General features: G+C 41.0%; 1 protein-coding gene across 1 annotated transcript in view; it reads right to left on the bottom strand.

Moving 5' to 3' along the window:
• grm4 (glutamate receptor, metabotropic 4) overlaps nucleotides 1-21,280 on the bottom strand; it is a 277,637-nt gene extending 256,357 nt beyond the window's left edge. Inside the window, exon 1 of the mRNA XM_050038398.1 lies at nucleotides 21,010-21,280. The gene's annotated coding sequence lies outside the window, so the exon portion shown is untranslated. The remainder of the gene's footprint in view (nucleotides 1-21,009) is intronic.
• Between the last annotated feature and the right edge of the window lie 1,531 nt (nucleotides 21,281-22,811).

A 22,811-nucleotide genomic window follows, 5' to 3' on the forward strand; every position in this document is an offset into this window, starting at 1 on the left:
AAAGACAAAACACCCACGGTGGGCTAGAGGGATCTCAGAAGAGCTCTCATGGACTCACTCGCTTTGCATCCGCCCCCCTAGCCGCGCGTGCATTTGCATGTTTGTAGATATGTGTCACATGTCATATGTGTAGCATGCTGTAATAGGTGCCTATATTCCTGAGCGTGTATCATCCCCTGCCTATGTATGCGTCTTTCAACGGCAAGTATGTGCGCTTTTGTGCTCTGCGTGCAGGTGGGTGGATGTGGTTCAGACAGATATTCACACAACTTAAATCATATTCTGCCTTTTATGTGTGCATGTGCAGCAGTTGGTCAGAGGAGATATAGGGTTTTGATTTTATTTTAAGCACCCCCTGTTAATGATGCCTACATGCAAAGGATTAGAGAAATAGCACGTAAATATTCACATGTGTGAATGCTGATAAGTCTGCTCAAGCTACTTTTTTTTTCTTATTTGCTGCGATAGGAAAAATACTACAGGAATAACTCGCACAACTCAATTTAGCACAAATCCCCTCTGCTTGTTCCTTGCCTACCTTCCTTCCTTCCTTCCTTCTTCAGCTCTATCTTCCATTAATTAAAAGTCAGCATTAAGAGGACGTGTGTGCAAACACATTTGTGCACACACACGTTCATTTGCAACCACAATTTGCAAGCTAAATTGCAGTGCCGGGGCTGCGATTGAGGTAGATTATCACATAAATTGAATCATGCCAGTTTGCCTTTGTGTGCCTGCGTGTACATCTGCACAAGTGATTGCAAGTTTCACTTTAATAGGCCCAGTGTCACTGGTGGCTGTAAACGGTGCACCGCAGATTCAAAATAAAACAGGTTTCACTGTCAAACTGTCATCCTGTCATGCTTTGTTAAAAAAAAGGCAGAGGCAGTTTAATCAGCCGTTGCAAAGTTAAATGAATCACCACAGGACATCAGAGGATTCAGACTTCGCTTTGGTGCCCATAGACGCTAATTCTAGGGCACATCAGCCATATAGCAGCTATAAAGCTTTCTTCATGTTCTGTCGATTCTCCAGAACCCGCACCGCACTAATCTCATCACAGCAAGCCCAGCAATCTATTTCTGAGCAGAGCCATTTTTTGAATCAAACACCTTCCTCCCAGCCGGCAGAGTGTGAGCGTGAGAACCGGAGCTGTCCGCAGGTAACGGCCCAGGCATCCATTTGTAATGCTGATGTCTGAGCCAATAATTGCAGCCCCTTTATCAACACCTGTGCTGATAAGCGGTGGCTGTGTGAAAATCTCATCTGCAGCAGAGGGACTCATTGTAGAAATCAACGCAAAACCTGCATCTACTGCTGTTAAAACTGCAGATTTCTTTTTTCTCATGCTGTCCCAAATGGGAGGGAAGCAACAGAGTGGCTAAAAGTAGTGCATCTGCAAGGCTTCATTATATATTGCTGTAACTACATGACCTGAAATCCTCTCAACAAGCATGTCACCTTAAGTGTGTTGAATGGATAGTTTTAGGACGAGTTTAAAAAAAAAAGTGGAATGTATAATTCAGACTTGTCCCCATTATACAGGAACACATTTGGGAAGATATTTTCCTGCACGACAGGCATGCAGACATCTGTGTGCGTGCACAGACACCAATCTTTGGGGGCGTCATTCTCACTAGAATGGATCCTATTGTGCCCATGACTGCAATAACAAGAACAAAGGCAGCATTTTCGAGTATAAGAGAAGCATTTACCATATGGATTTGGAACAAACTGCTTATCTGGTGGTACAGTTTGAAATGCATTTGGGTGATAAATTAAAGGGAGAAACAACATAAAGGTGTTGGGCCATCACAAGCAGCCAGAACAGCTTCAGAGCTCATTTCACAAGAACTCTTCCAAAAGATATTGCCTGATTTGGTGTTTTGATGATGATGAGCTGAGAGAGTGCTGTATAACACATCGCTCAGACATCTACTGTTAAAACGTTGTCTCCTGGAAATGATGGTTCAATAGAACTAATTTGCAACAACAAATATGTTTTGAGAGAAACATTATGCTGAATGGATTATGTTTTGTATCATCATAAGGAAACTGTTTAAATAAAAATATGGTAAATGGATGGACTTACTACACAAAGCGCTTTAACACCTCTTGTCTAACACATTCTCATCCCAACTTGTGAAATACCGTCGCTTTGTCGGTGACCCTACACATCAAAATATGACCCTCTGGGTTCCCTTCCTACGTCAGGTTTGGACATTCAGAGACAGCCTGTCAGTTTACAGAAAATGTACAGCTTCGGCTTGTTAAAAGCAATTCTTATTTTTCAAAATAAACTTACAACATAGGTAAAAACACCTCATTCTTAGGTTTACATCCTTGGGTTAAGGCAGGTGTAGCCACATGGAGCCACTTACGCCTCTTCAGCTCCTCTCCAGTGGCTCCATGTGGCTTTGACAAAAAATTACATGGAAATTATCCCATTCTCCAGTGGTAAAAATGTGTAGCCTATACATCGAAAAATTAAAACGCACATCTATGGCCTGGCGCTGTTTCCTCTAAATTTTGTCAAACCTCAATAGCAGTGGCTAGTCTTGAGTCTCCCAGACTAGCTATGGATTCCAAATTTAAAAAAAAGTAAAAGTCTTGGAGACATACTACAAAATGCAATAGTGTGTGAATAGATTCATTTGCTTTTACCACCAATGCTGCAAAGTTAAAGTGCCAAATAATCATAAATAGCCCACTGTAGAGGAGCCAAAAACATATTAATGTATGCTGATTTAGACCTACTGGTGATGTTGATGGGCTCATATGTTTGGTGACTCCAGGCAGATTCTTTTTATATTTTTTTTTTGGTCAAAAATGGCTTTTTTGATCATAAAGGTTGCTGACCCCAGAGTTCAGGCAACAAAAGTTATTTTTATTCATTTTTTATTTAACAAGAAAAACCTCTTGAGATTAGAAATCTCTTTTTCAAGAGAGTCCTGGCCAAGACTGGCAGCAATATAAAGCTACAGACAACACAGAACAAAAGCACAAAGCAAAAAATGTGCAACTCCAAAACAAGTAAAATAAAACACAAAAAGAGATCACTACAAAGAAAAATTAAAAAGTAAGTTGATATATTTTATAAGTGAACCATAAAAACAAGAAATACACGCCAGTTTGAGCATGAGTAGCACTCCTTTATTGTTTTGTTTTTTGTTTTTGTTTTGTCTTTTTTGTTTTTCCTCTGTGTCCTCAATACCTCTGCCAAGGAGGTTATGTTTTCGCCGCCGTTGGTCTCTTGGTGGTGATTGGTTGAAGCAAAGTGGATAAAATAATAAAATAGTGCTAAATAGCACTGTGTATTTGGAATAGACTCATTCCATGACGAAAAAATGAAAAACGAAATAAATACACCACAGTGTCTCCATGGTGAAGGCATATATAACCTAATAATGATAGTGATGCAAATAACCTAATTGTGATGCAGGCTGCAAAATCTGATGCAGAGGGGGAGGGAATATCACCTACTTGGTGGAGGTTTGCACTCTCTGAGTGCTCTTCTAGTTTACTTTGTCTTCATTTGTATTGTATGTTTCTGTCTTACTTTGTCTCATCTCTTTTGTCTGCTTATATGTCCGTGCACTTGTCTTCACTTGTTATCACCGTGTTACACAATATAAAAAAAGAAAAAGAAAAACAAGGGCAACTACAAACAATTAAAAAGACCAGCTAAAACACACCTTGACATTGGCATAGAGATGATTGCATACAAAATTTCTACAACAGTGCTTTGAAACCGCCTCAAGGAATCAATGAGTGCAACTTTAAAGCCTTCTGCAGAAGATTCCACACATAATGAGCTGCAAACCTAAATGCTCGTTTGCCATACTTGGTATGTATCCAAGGTATAGACAATAAAAACATGTTCTGTGAACAGACAGCATTGGCTTTTTCATTTTTTTTGCTTAATGCACACATAAAAATGCTGGAAGTAGGCCAAGAATAACTTTGTAAACAAGAGAATGCCAATGAAAAAGTCTACGGAATTTTAAAGAGAGCCACCGAACCTGAGCAGAGTTAGTGGCTTACAGCTGGTGATGAATCTAAATGCACCATGATACACAGAGTCCAGAGCATGCAAACACTGTGAGGGTGCATTCATATAGGCTATAATACATCCCCATAATCAAGCACAGTCAAGATAGTGGCTCAGACTGGTCTTTTGGGGGTTAGGTTTAGAAAAAAACCATCATGGTTTGGTCTAAAAGAAGTTTGTTTGTTACTAGTTACATTACATACATCATATGACATACATCACTAGCATAGCATGCTATACATACTAGCACACTACACTCTTGTTAAAATAACTCTATTGAAATCTGGGAAACATACAGAAGGCTCCTGGGTGAAAGTCCGGAGATTGTTTGATCCATTCATGTGGACTTTCTCGATCTTATACTACTGTAATTGCCATGGCATTGCAAACTGCCAACCTGGTGCAGATCATACCACCACAAAGGCTGCCTCTGTGCGTCTGACACCAACATCCACCAACAAAGCAACAGCATTTGCCAAGTTGGGAGTGAGAACAAGCTGACTTGTCACATTCACCCATTCGCACACACATTCACACACTGGCAGCTGAGGCTGCCGTACAAGGTTCCACCTGCTACCCAGTTTAACATTCACACACACTTACTGTACAGCAACTTGAGGTGCAGTGTCTTGCCCCAAGATACTTTGACCTGTGAACTGGAGGAGCTGGGGATTGGTAGGCAACCTGCTCTACCTCCTGAGCCACAGTATCCACCATACTTCAAAATGTTCACTGACAAAGTATTATTTGTTTTCCTACAATGTCTACACATGCAAAACAGCATTTATTAGTAGCAAACTGCAGCATTATCAAACTTTTCATGGCGCTCAGAGCACTTGGTTTAAGGAAAGGGAAACATTGCGGTCTTCTTTAAATATTGAAAAAGCAAAAAGTAGCTTGCAGTGTGAGAGTTGTTGTGTTTACCTTATTAACATTTAACTAGAGCTGCAATATTTCCTGACATTTATCAAAGTGGACCAAAAGTACACTGTACTCAGGATACAAGCCCATTGTCATCTGCTGTGGCTATCCTTGACCCCACCATTGCACATGTTCTCAGTATTGTGTTACACATGTCAAGGTGGGTGTCAGGCAGTAAGGCTTGTCTGCATTTGTTGTACCTTTTTTTATGTTCTTCCTCTAATTTCAGTCCTCTCATTTATTCAAGGCTTTCTTAAGCTGTTAAAATCAATATGTTTTATATCAGCAATGAATCAAAGGACAAGAGCCCTGTGTGTAATGTGAAGGGAGGTGCTCATAGTGACAAACCCACACAAAATCATCAAATGACTCTGCAGTCCTTGTCAACACTACAGAGCTTTTTAGCATCCTTCAGCTGGGCACCAAACAGCAGTGTTTTGACCGTGGTGGTATTTTGTTGTGCTACTAACGTGTGCTTCCTCCTTCAGTCTTAATGACGCCATTTGATGTGTGAAGGGCGACGGGTGTGATTCCAAACAAGCCACACAGTTCCTGCTTTGAATGTTTGCATTGTACTCTGTCAGGTCTTTGCCTCGCTGCTGTGTTTCTAGAGTTTGTTATATTTCCTGGGCATGTTCATTTGTTTTTCTTATTTTGGACTTTGTCCGCCCTGAAGCCAAATCCTATAACCCCACCTTTTTTTTTTTTTTTTTTTTTTTTAAAAATGCATTGAAAATAAACACATTAGTTGTTGAAACAGTAATCTGTTTCTGTGGCAACTCGGGGAAGACAGGTCTATTTCATGTTGTGTCTCAGCCATCCCCAGACAGGTATAACAGGCAGACTGAACATAGTGGAGCATTTAAAAGCCGGCAGCTTCCCTCAGGAAATCTAAAAAGAGACTGAATATTGAATTTACATTCATCAGGTGGACACAAACACAACTCCAAATGAATGCTTATGTTGCTCCATGTCTGCTGGATGTGTAAATAAGCAACTGTTTGCTAAAGTCATGATAATATGTCAGCTATATATTTACAGCTGGTTGCACTGCCCCCAAGTGGCCAAAAAATAAATTAATGCACTCTCATTTAACCTCTCACAATGTTGCAGTTTGACATCATTAAAGGGAGTGGTTACAGGTGCAACAGAGCACACTGAGCAGCGAAACACTTCTTTCAATCCTGATATTAAGTTACTCTTAAAGCCCTGACGCGCCAAGCTGACAACAGAGACCTAGTGGCGATGAAGGCTGACTGTTGCCTTGCCTCACGTTGCAGGTTTTATAGCCAAATAGTTGCACTTGAACACACCACAGAGATTACAGCCAACAGCCAAACAGCAGGTCTGTTCTGCGCCTGTGTGAGAGGAAATAACTCTCATTCCTCATCACACACCTGCACCGGGTTGGGTAACGGGTAAAAATATGTGTACAGGCACAGGTAAAAATGAACTACACACAGGTGTAACCCTTTCAGAATAAAACTCATGAAAAAGATGTGTAGTATATGTGTAATATTTTGACATCAAAATCACTTTTATCAAGCTACAATTTTTTTTTTGACAATTATTTTGACAGTCAGTGATACAAGTTGAACCTTTGACCCCGTTTTCACATTCAGCACCGACATGGAGGACTCCAGCACTGAAACTTTGCAGCCTGAGGGTGAGGTGGCAGCCTCCATCGAGTTCAAGACACCTGAGGAGGATCCTTTTGAGGTTTTATGTCGGTGGAAGAAGCATGCAAAAATGTTTCCTAACCTGGCAGTGATTGCGAGGAATGTTTTTGCCATCCCAGCCTCGAGCGCAGCCAGTGAAAGAGACTTTTCTTCCACTGGATTTGTAAGTCAAGTTTGGAGGACCCAGCTTAATATCAGTTACTGTAGCCTGTGTGTGTTTAATCATGTGTGCGGGTTGGGTCGTGGGACTTTTATTAACAGGTACAGCTTTGACTTAGACATAATGATTGGCAACGGGTCTGGTACTGATAGGTTATGAGCGGTTGTGGATTTTAAAAAGATGGACCCGTGCAGGACTCTGTTCATCATTTCAAAATGGGTAACAGAAGACCAGCAGGACGGATTAAAGACATTAGTTAGCTCATTAACAACACAACCTATTGAAAGAACAAATACTTACCATGTGCCAGTGAACAATAACACAAACATCAACCATTTATGCAAAAAGAGCCTAATGGCTAAAAAAAAATCTAACCTATTTAACAAGATGATCTCACGCCCTCTTGGCTCTAATTGTTTTGTTCGCTTTCCTTACTTCCATTTCTCTTCTCGTGTGCTGAGCTGAGCTGCCAGTCAGGGTGATTTCATTCACCTATGGGCTCGACCTTCTCCGACACCGATTCAACATGCTGAATCAGCCAAAAAACAGCCGACAAGGGCCGCCTATTTTCAACAATCCCATAGCAAAAACTAGGGCAGCAGATGCTCACCAACAGCCTGACACTTACCAACCGCCCACCATCGGCTAGTACAACCCAATTGCCAAAATAAATGTTGGCACTTCTGCAAACCACAGATATGTAACATTTGTATGTTTCATATGTAGCCAGTATCTTGAACACTGTGTTTAAACGTGGTTATGTTCAGGCGCAAAAACCACTTGGTTAAGGTTAGGAGAACAGAATGTTTTGGCTTGAACTGCGGTTTCAAATGTCTTGAACTCTCTTTAAAAACATTCACCCCTGCTGGTCTTGAACAGCAGTCTGCTGCTGTCTCACCTAGGTGTCCAACCATCCACCATCCACTCTTCCTCCTGATGAGAAACTCAGCTCGTATACATGTAACATGAACTACGCATGAAACGCACATATGTAACATAACCGTGGTTAGCAGAAATGTAATCTTGCTATTCTTATGTCAAATAATGACTGTTATCCACATTATCATGGTTTTTGCATTGGTATTGGGAGACAAGAACTCTGACAAATTCACTCTGCAGGTTTGCACAGACAGTCTTCATGAAAAAATACATTTAAAAGAAACAAAATAAGTTGTTGATATGCACTTTTTTAAAGGACTGAGAAATACTGCAGACTAAACTACCTCCGAAGATGCTAATCTAAGAAGTGGTTTCAAGGGAATGTGAGCACAAATGGGATATACAGAGTGCAGTGCAGCGTGATCACAGTGGACTGGTGCCTCTGTCCGGTTACACCCACATTCAGAGGTGGAAAGAATATCCAAGCAGGAGCGTTGCTATGTTGTTAAATTTTACTCAGGCCATGCTTGAGCTGAACTAAAAGAACAGCATCTATCTACCTTTCTATCTATCTATCTGAAGTATTTCTTACATCACAGAAAGTATCTATCTATCTTTTTATCTGAAGTATTTCTTACATCACTAAAAGCACCTTGGTTGTACTGGGTTATAATGGTGGTAAAGAGGAAAGATAAAGTATGTCTAAATATGGTTTCTGAAAAGCTGGGACGTGAGAGCAGCTCCTTTTTTTTTATCATTTCATTATGCAGGTGCAATACAGCAGAAGCACTGAAATCAGCAAACATTACACAGCCGTCTATGAATAGCGGGAGAAGAAATCACAGGTGATAGTTTGGGAAAATAGGAGGCAACAGTTACTGGTAACATCAGAGCTGTCACAGCTCCCAGCTCTCTGGTGTCATTGTAACTGTCACTCTTTGGGTAGGAAAGAAGGGAACACGAGAGTCTGCAGCGCTTTTATGGATGCCATAATTTAATGTCAGGGACCGAATGCATTCAGGCGCTGCTCGTTAATATATATTGTCTTGGAAGGGCTCATGTCTATATGTTAATGGAGTTTATTAATGCAAAGACGGGAGTAGTGGGAGAAGCAGGCAGGAGGGGAGCTGGTTAACAGGGTGGTATGCAGGGAGCTTGAAGGAAGCTAGCGGGTTTGGGAGGGAAGGATATCTCATATCTTCATTTTGAAGATTTTACTATGATTATCAAGGGGCTCATTCGTCACACATTTGTTTCCTCCCACGTTGGTTTAATTAAATCATAACTCCAACACCGCTTTGTCTCTGAAATAGTTTACACAAAAAAAGGTAAAATCTCTTGTTGGTGCATATTCCATAATCATGGTTAGTCATGTCATTAAAGGGAAGGTTCGGATCTTTTGAGGTGGGGTTGTATGAGGTACTTAGCCATAGTCAGTGTATTAAATACAATAGATGTTGGTCGGCACATCCTCAGTTTGGAGAAGCAGGCTGGAGTCTGACATGGAAGCTAGGCATTGTACTGCTGTGGATGGAGGCAGCAGCAAAATGTCTTTTAGTCACCTAAAAAAGTCCCTCCTAAAACATATCAAGAACATTTTAAGTGTATGCTATATTTAGAATATTTTCACTGCTTTACCTGTTCTGGCGAGGAAGTCATTAACAGCTTGAGATTCCCATTTAGGTTCTAGTCAAAGCCTCCATTGACAAAAGCGGTCATTTCAACTTGCTGAACACAAGCAGCTTAATCAATATGTTTATACTAAAATTTAATCAAATGATTGTGTGATGTGAAAGCTGTCACCAACAATCACAGATTCACTTGACCTTTCAGCTCTTTGTTTTGGTTTAACAGCCACAACTTAACTGTTTTGGTTTATAGTGTCCTTTTACATCCACAGCACAGCAGGCAGTTGTTTACACCAAAAAAGCTCTAAAAATGTGTTAAACGCAATTTGCCCAGCACCAAACAGCAGACAGATACAGTTAGCAACTAGCTGGTAATGAACATAGCTGAGCAATTAGCAACTACAGAGACAGATATTTTCCTAAAAGGTGACAGAGACCAAGAACAGAGAGTAATATTGGACACACAACTCCACATAATGATTGTGTTGCTTCATGTCTGTTGAACCTGTTTAAAGGCAAATGTTTGCTGAGCCGTTTGCCATATAATTATAAAATAATATCATCATAATAATAATTATAATACATTTTATTTAAAGGCACCTTTCATGACACATAAGGTAACCTTACGGGCAAAGACAGAGAAAATAACGGCTGATTTAAAAAGTCACTGAGATAAGGAGTAACATCAAATAAATAAATAAATAATAAAATAATAATACCCCCCCCCCCTGGTGGCCAAAAAGGTTATTGCAACTCTTACAAGTTTCCCTTGAGTTGTAAAATATCGTCAGTGTGACATTCCTAACATAATAGATATGTAGGGTGTTTTTTATTTGTGTTGTTTTGTGTGTTTTAGGTCTGCTGAATATTTTTGTTAGCTATTCTTGTGTTATTTAAAACATTACAATAAAAATCTAATGTTTAATGCATTCAAGGTTTAACTTAATGTTGAAAACAATGATATCCCCATCTGTCTCTTCTACTATAGTTTGTGCTTCCCTCCAGTCTCGGTTTCCCACGATGCCTCTCGGCAACCCAAAGAGAAGACGAGCGGCTATGTTACAGTAATTTCCAGCAAATATGGACCTGTGGGCACACGAGTGCAGCTTGATATCCAGCTTGTGAACATGTGGCTGTATCTGTGATCTCGGCTGTTCCTTTTACTCCTGCAGTATTTTCCCCCTGCTGCCTTTTAGTCTGTTGAGGCCACTTATGGTGGAGAGAGTAAAAGTGAAAGAGTGATGCCTCCGCCCGCTCTGTGATGTAGGCCCACTGCTCCCTGTGTGAATGTTGAACAGTGGTGCACTATAGTAAGAGCTGCTCTTTTTGTGTATTTTCTGTCTTTGTACTATTACAGTTTCTTCCTCAATTTCTCCCCACTACTTATTCTAACACATTATATTGTTTGTTTTCTTTTTAGTGTGTGTTTTTGTGCTGTATATTTATTGTTTTATATTTATATTAAAACTCAAACTCATATATATAATCATCTCTACACTAAAAAGGTCATCATCAAGTGCAGTTACATCATCGTACAGTGTTCTGCTTATTTCAAAACACACAAAAGAAGAGGCAAAGTCTTTGGAAATTGCCATCACTTTTTAAAAAGGTAAAAAAGTTTTCCATTGCAGTTGCATAAACATATTTATGTGCCACCATGCCCTCTGTGTTTGGCCAGTTATCCGAATAAATAAGAAAAACACATCACAAACAACAAAATGGCCCCAAAATGCACAGCGAGTAAACAAAAGCTGCTTTTATAGGCGTCAAAGTGCTTTGAGTTGAATTTCTACTTCAATAGAGGCGTGTATTTATTATGTACATAAAAGCACACCAAAGCACATTTCCCTTCCATCAGTGTGACAGGCATACTGCAATCTAACAGACGTGATCCACCTGCACCTCTCTTTAGAGAATATTTATTGCTGTCTAAAGTAAATGTTTCTCAGACACGCTTGTTTATGTATAAATACCTGAATTGTAGGCGAGATCTCCCAGATACATTTCATTTTTTTTTATCTTATCTTTAAACATTCACTCGCATTCAACTGGGCAGAGAATGATTTCCAGTCACCTTGCAAGAAAACATCCATTTTCTAATCAAATTTAAAGGTTTGCAGTTGTGGTTTTCTATGAATATAACACTGAGTTATCTTCCATGCCAGCTGTTAGGGCACAGTTAAAGGTCGAGTGTGCAGGATTTAATGACATCTAGTGGTGAGGGTGCGGAGCTGAAACTTCTCATGTGTGCCAAGCGTGTAGGAGAACAATAGTGGCCGACCAAAGAAACCAAATGGCCCTATCTAGAGCTGGTGTTAGATTTGTTCGTTCTGGGCTACTGTAGAAACAACATGGCAGACTCCGTGGAAGAGGACTCACTATGTAGATATAAACAGCTCATTCTGAGGCAACAAAAACACAATGATTTTTTATTTTCAGGTGATTATAAACTAATGAAAACATAGTTATATTATATTCCACTTCTGCCAATAGACGCTCCTGAACCAAGCAGTGAAGCAACAAGGACACAGGAGTTGTTGACAAAATAATGGGAAATGAGGAAATGAACAACTAGTCCTATAAAAGAGGTCAACATAATGTAACTATACTCACTATAATAACTAAACAAGGTGTTGACTGAACAAACCGACCTGTCAAAATGACAAACGAGGGGGCGTACATAGTGGCTTGGCCAAATCAAATAATACACAAGGGGTAACCAAAATGGACGGCAACTACATCTAAATACAAAGCAAATCTAACAACAACCAAACCCCCCCCCATGACACTGGAGTGGTTTGATCCAATGAGTTGGCTCCAGGATCGAAGGCTGAATCCAAATGGACTTGTGGACTCAGCCCTTGTGGACTTCAGTTGTACGTAATTTGATGGATTTACTGTCATCACGTAAAGTCTGCAAGGGCTCAGTCTGCAAGCGGCTGATAGACAGCCCTCGAGACCGTTTTACTCATTGCTGTGGAAATGTTCAGCTATTGCTGCTGTCATATTCACATATATGTCATGTAAGTTGATGAACAGTGCTGAACTCATCTGTTCCTGCAGATAACAAGATATAAATTCCATGTATAGTCTTTTTTTTTGACTAAACAAAGATGCATCAATACATCTATATAATAGGCTACACACATTCAAAAACAGAAATGTTTGTGAATAAGGACACAACTATGTCTCAATAAATTGGGCATTACTGACATAAGACGACCTTCTTTTGTTGTTTTCGGACAATTTTTTAACCTCTCACCCTGTGCAGTCTGATAGGCTGCAATAATAAAATGCCTTTTTATTCCCTCTACAGCCTGTACTTATACATATCTCTGTATCATGATGTGGTCGGGTATTTTTTCTGGCAACGCCACGTTCGTATTGCAATGAATTGTGGGTTACTGAATCAGTGACTCCCTGGAGGCCCCTTGTGGACTGGTTGAATTGTGGATTTGGACAGCCCTCAGCACTCCCAGACTTTCCATGAACGCATCCGCAAAGTCTGCGAGTCTGCAAGTGTGGTGAAGTCTGGACATTTGGATTCAGCCCAAGAGTCCTCAGCCCTCAGCAATGCCTATTGCTCTACCAAGAAAAGACCTCGCCAAACAACCACAGTGACTCAAAGACAAAGAAACAGACGATTAACATCAAACAATTTGCCTGTGTAATCCTACAATCCTAGAATGTGTACACCTAAATTAAACAATGCGACGTTAAGAGCAAATAAACAGATTCTAAATCAAACCAACTGTATGATGTGAATTATTCAGGTATGTTTGACCATAAATGAAAGTAACCTGTGTGGATAACACACTAAAGGGTGTGGATTGGGAAAACATCACCATGTGTGGCTGTGACCATCACACCTACACACTGGACCTTTAAATTAATTCATCTATAACCTTATGGCAAGACGTTCTATTGTTTGTTTGTTTCTTTTCTTTTCTATTAGATAGGACAGATTTTATTGTCTGAGTGGGAAATTTGCCTTTGACGTTACAGCGTCTGCAATTTAAAATCAAAGCAAAACAACAGCATAAAAAAAGAAACAAAAAAAGGCTGCCATGCCATTGTTGTAGCGACCCATTTTTCCAAAACCACAATAGTCCAAAAAGTGTCCCATTGGACCAAAAACCCATTTGAGCAGGAACCTGTTATCCTGTAAACAAACACCCATTGCTCTGAGGGCTCACTGTTCCCAAAAATACACCCTGACCTTGTAGTTAGAAAGATTCAATCAGTCGGCCCTGCTGCAGTATGTTTTTTTGTCACTATGTCGAAGGCATGACCTGCCTTACTCTGCCTCTTGTTGGCTTACCCTGATATTACCCTAACCGTAACCATTCCCACTGCTCTTTCCGAAACCTAACTGATCTAACAAACAAGGCAACATGCACTAGCCAATCAGAGGCAGAGCAGGAGGTCATGCCCTCGCTATAGTAGGAAAAAAATTGGCACCAGTTTGGTTTTGGGATAACGGGCTGTCAGACAAATGGGCTTTCGGTCCAATGGGACATTTTCTGGACTATTGGGGTTTGGGAATAATGAGCTGTCAGGACAATGGGCAGTCCCCAAAAAACAACAACACATACATTCATCCATCATTTGCAGGCAGATGCCCCAAATCACAGCAAAACACCAGTAAAAATACAACATATATAACTCTGTATCTACTGTTTATGCTTGCTTGTTTTGTGTAGATTGATGTTGTTTCTTTGTGCTATGAGTTCCTTGTGTGTTTGTTTGTTTTGTTTTTGATGATTAATGTCTTTTTTTAAGTTTGTTTACATGGGGGAGGGCGCTGAATGAGCCCTGTGGGCTTCCTTCCTCTCCTGCACTGCAATTACTGTCTTTTCTTTTGTATGTATTTTGTATCGTCATGATTGTGCAACTAAATAAAACATCTCTATAAACAATATAAATATATTATTTGCAATAGACAGAATCATAATGCTTGTTTACAGTAACGTCCAGGCAGAAATCCCCCGCGTCACACACATAAAATGAAGCTGTGCTGAGCAAACGTCGCCACAATTGGGTCATTTTTAGCCACCTGAAAAAAGAGTCATCTAAAAAAAGCAGTATCAGTTTGAGTGTACGCTACATTTGGAATATCTTCACTGCTTTACCTCGCCATCAGACAGCCCTTTCCAACAGGGAACTGAAGACGTTATTGCAAAGCCACCAGTCATTCTACTTCACAAAAACATGGGAGTTGCTGGTCTACTGCTGCCTCCATCAGTTTGCGTGTAAGGTAAAGCGGCGAAAAGATTACAAATATAGTGTGCACATAAGCTGATATTAATTTTTTTGGTCACTACAATACTTTTTGCTGCTGCCCCCATCCACAGCAGTACATTCATTAGCTTCCGAGCCAGAAGATTTGGTTCATCAAAGACGCTAGCAAATCAAAACAGTGCATAAAATAAGCACAGCAGAAATATCAGATTGGTTTAACATGTTTAACTACCGTAAAATTTCAATTAGTAGCCCGGGCTATTATTTGTTTAAATCACTGAACTCAACAGGCTTATATTTGGGAAGGGCGTCTATATGGGACAGGCCATGAATTCCTTTTACACAAAATTGTTGCTCGGCAAAGATGGGAAATACAATCAAATTGTTTATCTGAACCAGTATGAATATAACTTGTATAATCCGAGTTTACATCTAAAAAACTTCTATTGAAATTTAATGCTTGGCCACCAGACCAGGCTTCTATTTGAGACAGGCCTTTATTCGTCAAAATGTGTAGCTACACCAGGCTGGTAAAAGGGACTGGGCATTTAATTTAAGTTTTACAGCATATATCTTACTGTTGCAGCTGAAAATGACAACAGAAATAACAAGTTTGCCAATTCTACCCAAAAGTAATTGTTGTTATCAGTATGACATCACCATAATTCGGTCTATAAATAGCAAAATAAGGAGTCCAAGAAAGTTAACACAGTTTAAAAGTCAGTTTTGCTACTTTCTGGTGATTGACCATTAACTATACATCAGCATTAATGAAGCAGACCCTAATTGGTGCTCTAACTAAACTCCAGGGAATATTTGAATTCCACTCGTGTCTGGCGCTGCAGGCGTGGACTGATTGAAAAAATGGACTCAGGCATGTGGGGAACATTAAATGGACTTGAGTAAAGGTGAGTGTAATGTGATGACAGATTCGAAGGCGAGAGGCAAAAGATGCTCTCGAACCCTGGTGTAAGATAATGTGTATAATCCACTGCAGGGATGTTAAGTGCACTCATTTCACGCTCCATTTCACACAACGCTGCCCCAGGAAGAATCTGTGTGTATGTATGATGACTCAGGAAATGCACAACATCACTCTTCTGGATCTTTCTGTTGTTGTTTCTCTCCATTGTTAATAAGTTCAAAATCCAATCGTTTTTCCACACTATTGCAGAATTAATGATATGTCAGGAATATAATAAGGGCCGACTCCATGCTATGTGTGAAATTCATACTAGTCAATGCAAGTCGTTATTTGGCAGCGAATTACTTCACAAGATGTATTACCGACGTTAAAATGCTATTTGGGGGTCTAATTTCTACCTGTTGCTTTAGTCTAAATTTACAACCTAGTGCACAAAATTGAAACAGCAGAACCTCAAGAGATAATAGCGTCTGTTTACCTGTTACAAGGACAAACATTTAATTTCCATCCATCAGAAGATAGGGCATCCTCTCAGTGTCAGTGGTCTCTTATGATTCTGACTTAATGGTCTTCATGAACTCCTGCTGATGTAACTCATACGCATCATGTTTCCATTAGCTTAGATATCAGAGACTTTAAGCATTTTCATATATCGTTAACATATAAAATACAAAGAAACTGTCCTCAGAGGAACGAAATGTGGTTTTCTAATTATAGGATGTTTTCCTGAAACCTGACAGATGACAGGAAATTCATGCACACTTCTAAAGAAATACATCTCTGTGTGTAAGAGTGTAGGTTTTGCTTCAATACCTGGGGGAGACAGGGGGTGTGGGAGTCCTCTGCAAGAAAATATTTAGCATCAAACACTTCATTTACTGCATCCATTGTTATGTGAACATGTGTGCCTTTTCTGCAGAAATGCAATATAATATAAGTATGTTTTCTTTAGCGTATGACCACCTAAAAATTAAAATTGTTACAATGAGCTGTTTATATCTGCTAACGGAGCAGGCCCTTGTCTATGGAGATCACCATGTTGCACCACCACATTTCTACGGTAGCTGACACAAACAAACCAAACATTAGCTCTAGACAGGGCTGCGAGGGTCATAAGGACAGAGGGATGTCGTATGCTGTAAAGCCCTGTGAGGCAAATTGTGATTTGTGATATTGGGCTTTATAAATAAAATTGATTGATGATTGATTGATTTGCATTTTCATGTTTTCGCTTTTGCCACTGTAGTTAGCAGCTCCTCTGCGACCATAGTGTTAAAAACAATTTTTTTTTTAAAGTGAAACTGCTTTATTCATTTTTACACCTATTTAAATCACCTGGTCCTTTTGTTTTGGAGAGGAAGAGACCTCTGTGGATAATCTGGCTCCTGGTAAAAACCTCCTAAACATCTGGATCTTAAATTATTAGCGAAAAAAGATAACACAGACAGGCAAGTGCTGGGCTAGCAGCCTTGTCTCTGACATGCCGGCCAGCATTGCCAATTATTCATAAATTCACAGGCACTCAAATTAAGTGAACTTGTAGATCTTGAAATAGCATCACTGATATACAAAGCATACAACGGCATGCTATCAGACTGTATCCAGAGGTTGTTTCAAATAAGAGAATGTCAGTGTGAACTGAGAGGGAGCTGTGTGTTCACATTAAAACGAAGACCAGAACAAATGTAAAACAAAGGTGTGTTTCAGGATATGGAGTAAATTTGTGGAATGGGGTTGAAACAGAAATGAAAGTGCGTAATACACACAATAGATTAAAAAAATATTTAAACACAAGATGATTAACAAATATAAAACTGAAGTATGAACACCAGAGTGTACATGAAATGTGTTTGGGATTTTTGGGCAGACAATACGCCTATATAATGTATATATACTTAGTTCTGCCAGTTTCTTATAGGTGGGCGTAGGTAGGTGTAATAAGCTAGGGCTTCAGCCTACACCTTTTATGGTCCTGTTTTGTTTTGTTTTGTTTTTTTATAATGTTAAAAAAAACATTAACTTAATGTTTATGTATTGTCTATCAACCAGTATATTTTTGTTTTATAAATTGGAAAATGACCGAAATAAACTAAATTAAGCATAGAAAAAACACTGATTTGTAAGCTGAAACTGCTTCATTCAGTGCTTTTACCGGTTTAAATCACTTAGTTGGTTTGTTTTGGAGAGGAGGAGACCTCTGTGGATAATTCTGCTCCTGGTAAAAACCTCCTGAACATTTGGATCTTAAATTATCAGAGAAAAAAGGTGAACACAGATTAGCAGGTACTGGACTAGCGGCCTTATCTCTGGTATGCTGACCAGCATGGGAGAAATGTTGATTTGTAACTCGAAACTGCTTGATTCAGTGGTTTTACAGGTTTAAATCACTAGGTCGGTTCGTTTTGGGGAGGAAGAGACCTCTGTGGATAATTCAGCTACTGGTAAAAACCTCCTGAACATTTGGATCTTAAATTATCAGAGAAAAAAGGTGAACACAGATTAGCAGGTGCTGGGCGAGCAGCTTGTCTGCAGCGTCCCAAACAGTGTAGAAAAAACACTGATTTGTAATGTGAAACTGCTTGATTCAGTGGTTTTACAGGTTTAAATCACTAGGTTGGTTTGTTTTGGAGACAAAGAGACCTCTGTGGATAATTCAGCTCCCAGTAAAAACCTCCTGAACTTCAGGTTTAGAAATAATGAGCAAACATTAGCAGGTGCTGCACAAGCGGCTTGTCTGCAGTGTGCCAAACAGTATAGGAAAAAACACTGATTTGTAAAGCTAAACTGCTTAATTCAGTGTTTTTATCGGTTTTAATCACCTGGTCCATTTGTTTGGGAGAGGAAGAGACCTCTGCAGATGATTCGGCTCCTGGTTAAAACCACCTGAACAATGAACAATGAACACTGAAGAAATTCTAACTGGGAGAAGTTTCACCCGGTTGCAATCTGCAATCCTCACCACTAGATGCCACTAAATCCCCCTATGTCTTACACACTGTTCCTTTAAATTTTGACTAATGCACATGTGTCCATCCCGCCTGAAATCTGCTCCGATGTGTGTGCATGCATACTGTGCTAATGCCACATGAGGGCACGACTTGGTGCAGGGATTTTTATTTGTCATGTATTTATTTAGGTATGTTTACTCATTCCTTTTTTCCAGATTAAGTGACCTGTTTTTTATTTTAAGGAAAAAAACAGAGCCTGCTGTGTTTGTAGTGTAGCCATGTTTCTCATTTCCCCTGTCTTTACTATGGAAATGTTTGGAAAACCTCCCCAGTGAGCAGATGGCGTCTGCCGGGAGGAGAATGAAGCTAGAACCTGGGCTCTCTATACACTGCGCACACATTTTCCCATTTCCAGCACAAGCCTTTGTAAAAGGGAACAACAGAGGTCTGTCGGGAATTTAACCATGGGTCTGTTTTGGGAAACAGTGCACACGTTTGTTTATTGCCGTCTTGCTCTTGGATCCATGCTGCAGTTACAGTAAAGGGTTTGGAGAGTGGAGAGGCTCTCTGCAGGCTGGAGAGCAGGCTCAAAACCCTCCCTCCCTCCCTCCCTCCTGGAAAGATTTCAATCACTTTGATGATCGTGGTTTCCATCAAGAGAATGTGTTCATTATTTGACCCCACCAGAATGAAATGTAAGGATGCACTTGTATTCCCCGGGCAAACTAATCTACAACATGCTGGTGTGTCCTCGTGTATTATTAAGCAGAGAATGAAGCAATGCTACAGTATCTGCTTACACTCTGGCCCATGACACATTAAAGAGAACTTTGCAGCAGGCAAACCAGGGGTCTTACGCTGAGTCTGCACTTGCTAAACTAACTCGGAGGACAAGATAAGCCAGGCAAAGCTCGGAAAAGTAAATCTAAGGCTGTTTGAATAAGCCCCTGCACCTTCCTGCTGGCTACAATCTACACACACAGTATTCCTCCCAATCTCTCTCCGGGGGAGATTTCTTAAGCGTGCTTTGTAGCGAGATCCAGGTAGGCTATCAGTCACTGCAGTTGTGAAGAGCATGCCAACGAGAATAACCCAACGTAAGACATAAAATCTATCTCGTGGGGGCTCGCGAAGCTGGATGAGATTGAATTAAAACCTCTCTTTTTGCTGAGTCAGACTCTTTAGATAATTACCCACTGATATGAGGAACATTTCCCCTCTTGGCTGTAAGTTCAGAGGGAATGCAGACAATGGCATATTTGACTGCAATCATGGCAGCCCCCCCCACCATGAATTGGAGCAATGAGAGTAAGATAGCACAAAGCTAATCTCTGGCCCCACAATAAGGCCTGAGGGAGCAGCCCAAAATGGAAGCAGTATTAATACCGAGGTCTCTTTGTGTGTCAGGTAGCTTGGCTTCGTCTTACGGTCCTTGACCACTATACCTCCAGCCTTGTGTTTTAAAACGCCAGCAGACAAACATGCAAATAAAGCATAATGCACATCGCTGTCAACAAAATAATGGCCTTGAAGTAACAACCGTGCATGCCTAAGTAACCTATTAAAGTTTGCTCTGGGGTACACAGCAGCAGTCTCACATCAGCAGTTCTACCGCTGTCTCCAATCTCGCTTCCACTGCCAGGAGGCTGCACATCTGCACAGCACTGTGACTGACAATCGATGGTTCACACACCGTTCATCCCCCCCCCACCCATCACCACCATCACCACCCCTCCACATCCACCCCACACACACACACACACACACACACACACACACACGCACACACACTCACAAAACACCACCCAGCCAGCCGGGGTGCTCCCCTACGTGACTCAACTTGTTTCAGGGGCTGAGAGGGAGACACGAACACAGAGGTGGAGATTAGATAAATGTGGGGGAGCTGAGGGGAGAAGGAGAAGAAGGAGAAGCGGCTGTTTGCATCCTGTTGTTGCCATTCAGAGTCAAACTGGATTGGCTTGTATTGCAGAAAAGATTTGTCCACGGTTTGGTCTAATCTGCGCGCTTTTCACAGCTGTAACTATAATCATATTTACACCCTGGAGCTCCAGCAGTTTTTGGATATTGAGTCATTCTTTTATCATATTTTTTTTATGTGTGTGTGTGTGAGAGAGAGAGAAAGAGAGAAAGACAGAGAGAGGGAGAGGGAGAGAGAGAGAGAGAGAGAGAGAGAGAGATACTTGGGGCGCCTCTGCAGCGCAGCGAGGCACAGAGCTCCACACACAAAACGCTGCGCCTTAACGCGTAAAAACAATCAATGCACCTACAGTCCTGGGCGTTGCACTCGTGCTCGTGGACAATCCACACATCTACTTTTCAAAAACTGTCACAGCCATTATGAGTCATGAATTGATTTAAGTATAAAAGCAGCGTTGGAAACAGTCGCACCAACATGTTTTTTTTGCGTCGGATCCTCACATTTGTATCACGGATCCTAATTGTCTCCTCAACGCTCCGCCTTGAGATTTAAGTCAATTTAAGTCACGACGTTTTCTAAACATTTGATTTGGCGTGGATGACCCATTTTTTTTTTACAGCCTGGGTGGCTGTACTTACCCCTATCTCCTGCCCACGAAGAATCCTTTCATAAGAAGTGACCCATATCCAAAGCAAAATCGCATCTTGTTGGGTCTGTCACAATGGGAAGGGAGGGTTTCCTGGCTTTGCTTTGTTTTAAAATTAATTAACACCTAAAGATTGTTTCTGAATAGTATCCAACAGGAATCCACACGCATGTCGAGGCTGCGTCGATCCCCCCAGAATCATCGCTGAGCGCTGTCCACGGAAAAAGTGGTGCTGAAAAAAAAAAAAGTCTTAAGTCCCAACTTTAGGCTGTGAGCGGAGGGGAAATAAATGGCACGTCCAGCACGGCCACTCACTAACACAGCTCCCGAGAAGACAGAATCAGATTTTTACGGGATAATAGAGCGGAGAAGCACATATCCCACACACCCGAGGCGGAGAGCACTTTCGAGCTGATAGACGGAAGACGATACGCGCCCCGTGCACTGGATGTGATTGATGTTACAAGCATCGCAGCACACCGCCTTTATCAGGGAAGAAATGCACCATCAATGAATGAGGAGGGGGGTAAAGAAAAAATGTGTGAATGCCAGATTACAGCATGTAATACCACCAGCGCTTTGGCAGTGGATGCATAGTCAAAAGTGTGACATGAAGCCTTTGCTTCCATTTGTTATATCTTAACGTCGATTTGGCCGCCTGGTGTCTTACCTCTCAGCTCTCACTTCACTGTCGGGGTGTTTTTGTGCATTTATTTCTCTCTGTGAAGTCTGCACTGACACTCAAGTCTAATTAAACTCACATACCTCACTATTTAAGCCAGTTATTGAGACACATTTAACGTCTGCAGATCATCTGGACTTGATGCAACAATTCTCCATCCTACTAAATTAACATTCTCATGTCTGCTCTAATGATATTCTGGGACTATCTGCAATATGATAGCGCGCAATCAATTCAGTTATGGCAGTGGCATGACAAGATGTGGTGTGATGGCTTCAAATGTGACGCTTCTGGGTCGGCTCAAACGTTACAGGTGCTGTTGCGCAGCATATGCAGCGTGTTGGGTCTCAGGGCGCCTGGGATGCTGCTGTGACGTTGACGAACATATCAAGTCCAATCACTGAGTACGAAAACTCAATCTAGATGCTGCATGTGAGTGTGAGGGAGTGTGTGTGTTTCTCTGACTGGCAGCAGCAGCCACATTCTGCAGCAGAGTATGTGAAATCGTGTCCAAGGGCATGCCTATATGTGTCCAACATTATCCGGTAAAAAAGCGAGAAATTAGTTTTAAACCAAGCATGGGACGGTATTATTTGAGGCTTTAAAGCGATTGATGGATCAATCTTTTGGCTATTAACCTTCAAAAGCCCACAGAGTGTGTTGCACGGAGACAGAGGACCTCCCCCATCTATCAGTTTAACTGTGGCACCGGTGCGACCTGCAGACCTGGAGGCGTGGGCGAATTATGAGGCAATGGGCCCCTGGGCACAGATATGTAAAGGGCCCCACCACCTCTCCTACAGAGGAGCAAGACACACAGACTTTGCAGTGGTTTATGTCGCTCGGTAGTTGTTATGCGGGTTTTCGTGATTGTTTTGTGACTCCTTGTGGTTGTTTTGTGTCTTCTTGTGGTTGTTTTGTGTCTTTTTGAGGTCATTTTGTGACTCCTTGTGATTGTTTTGTGTCTCCTTGTGGTTGTTTTGTGTCTCCTTGTGGTTGTTTTGTGTCTCCTTGTGGTTGTTTTGTCATTTTTAGGTCATTTTGTGTCTCCTGGTGGTTGTTCTGTGTCTTTCTGAGGGCATTTTGTGACTCCTTGTGGTTGTTTTGTGTCT

The sequence above is a fragment of the Epinephelus moara genome, chromosome 24 (genome assembly GCF_006386435.1).
Source record: "Epinephelus moara isolate mb chromosome 24, YSFRI_EMoa_1.0, whole genome shotgun sequence".
Taxonomy (NCBI): domain Eukaryota; kingdom Metazoa; phylum Chordata; class Actinopteri; order Perciformes; family Serranidae; genus Epinephelus; species Epinephelus moara.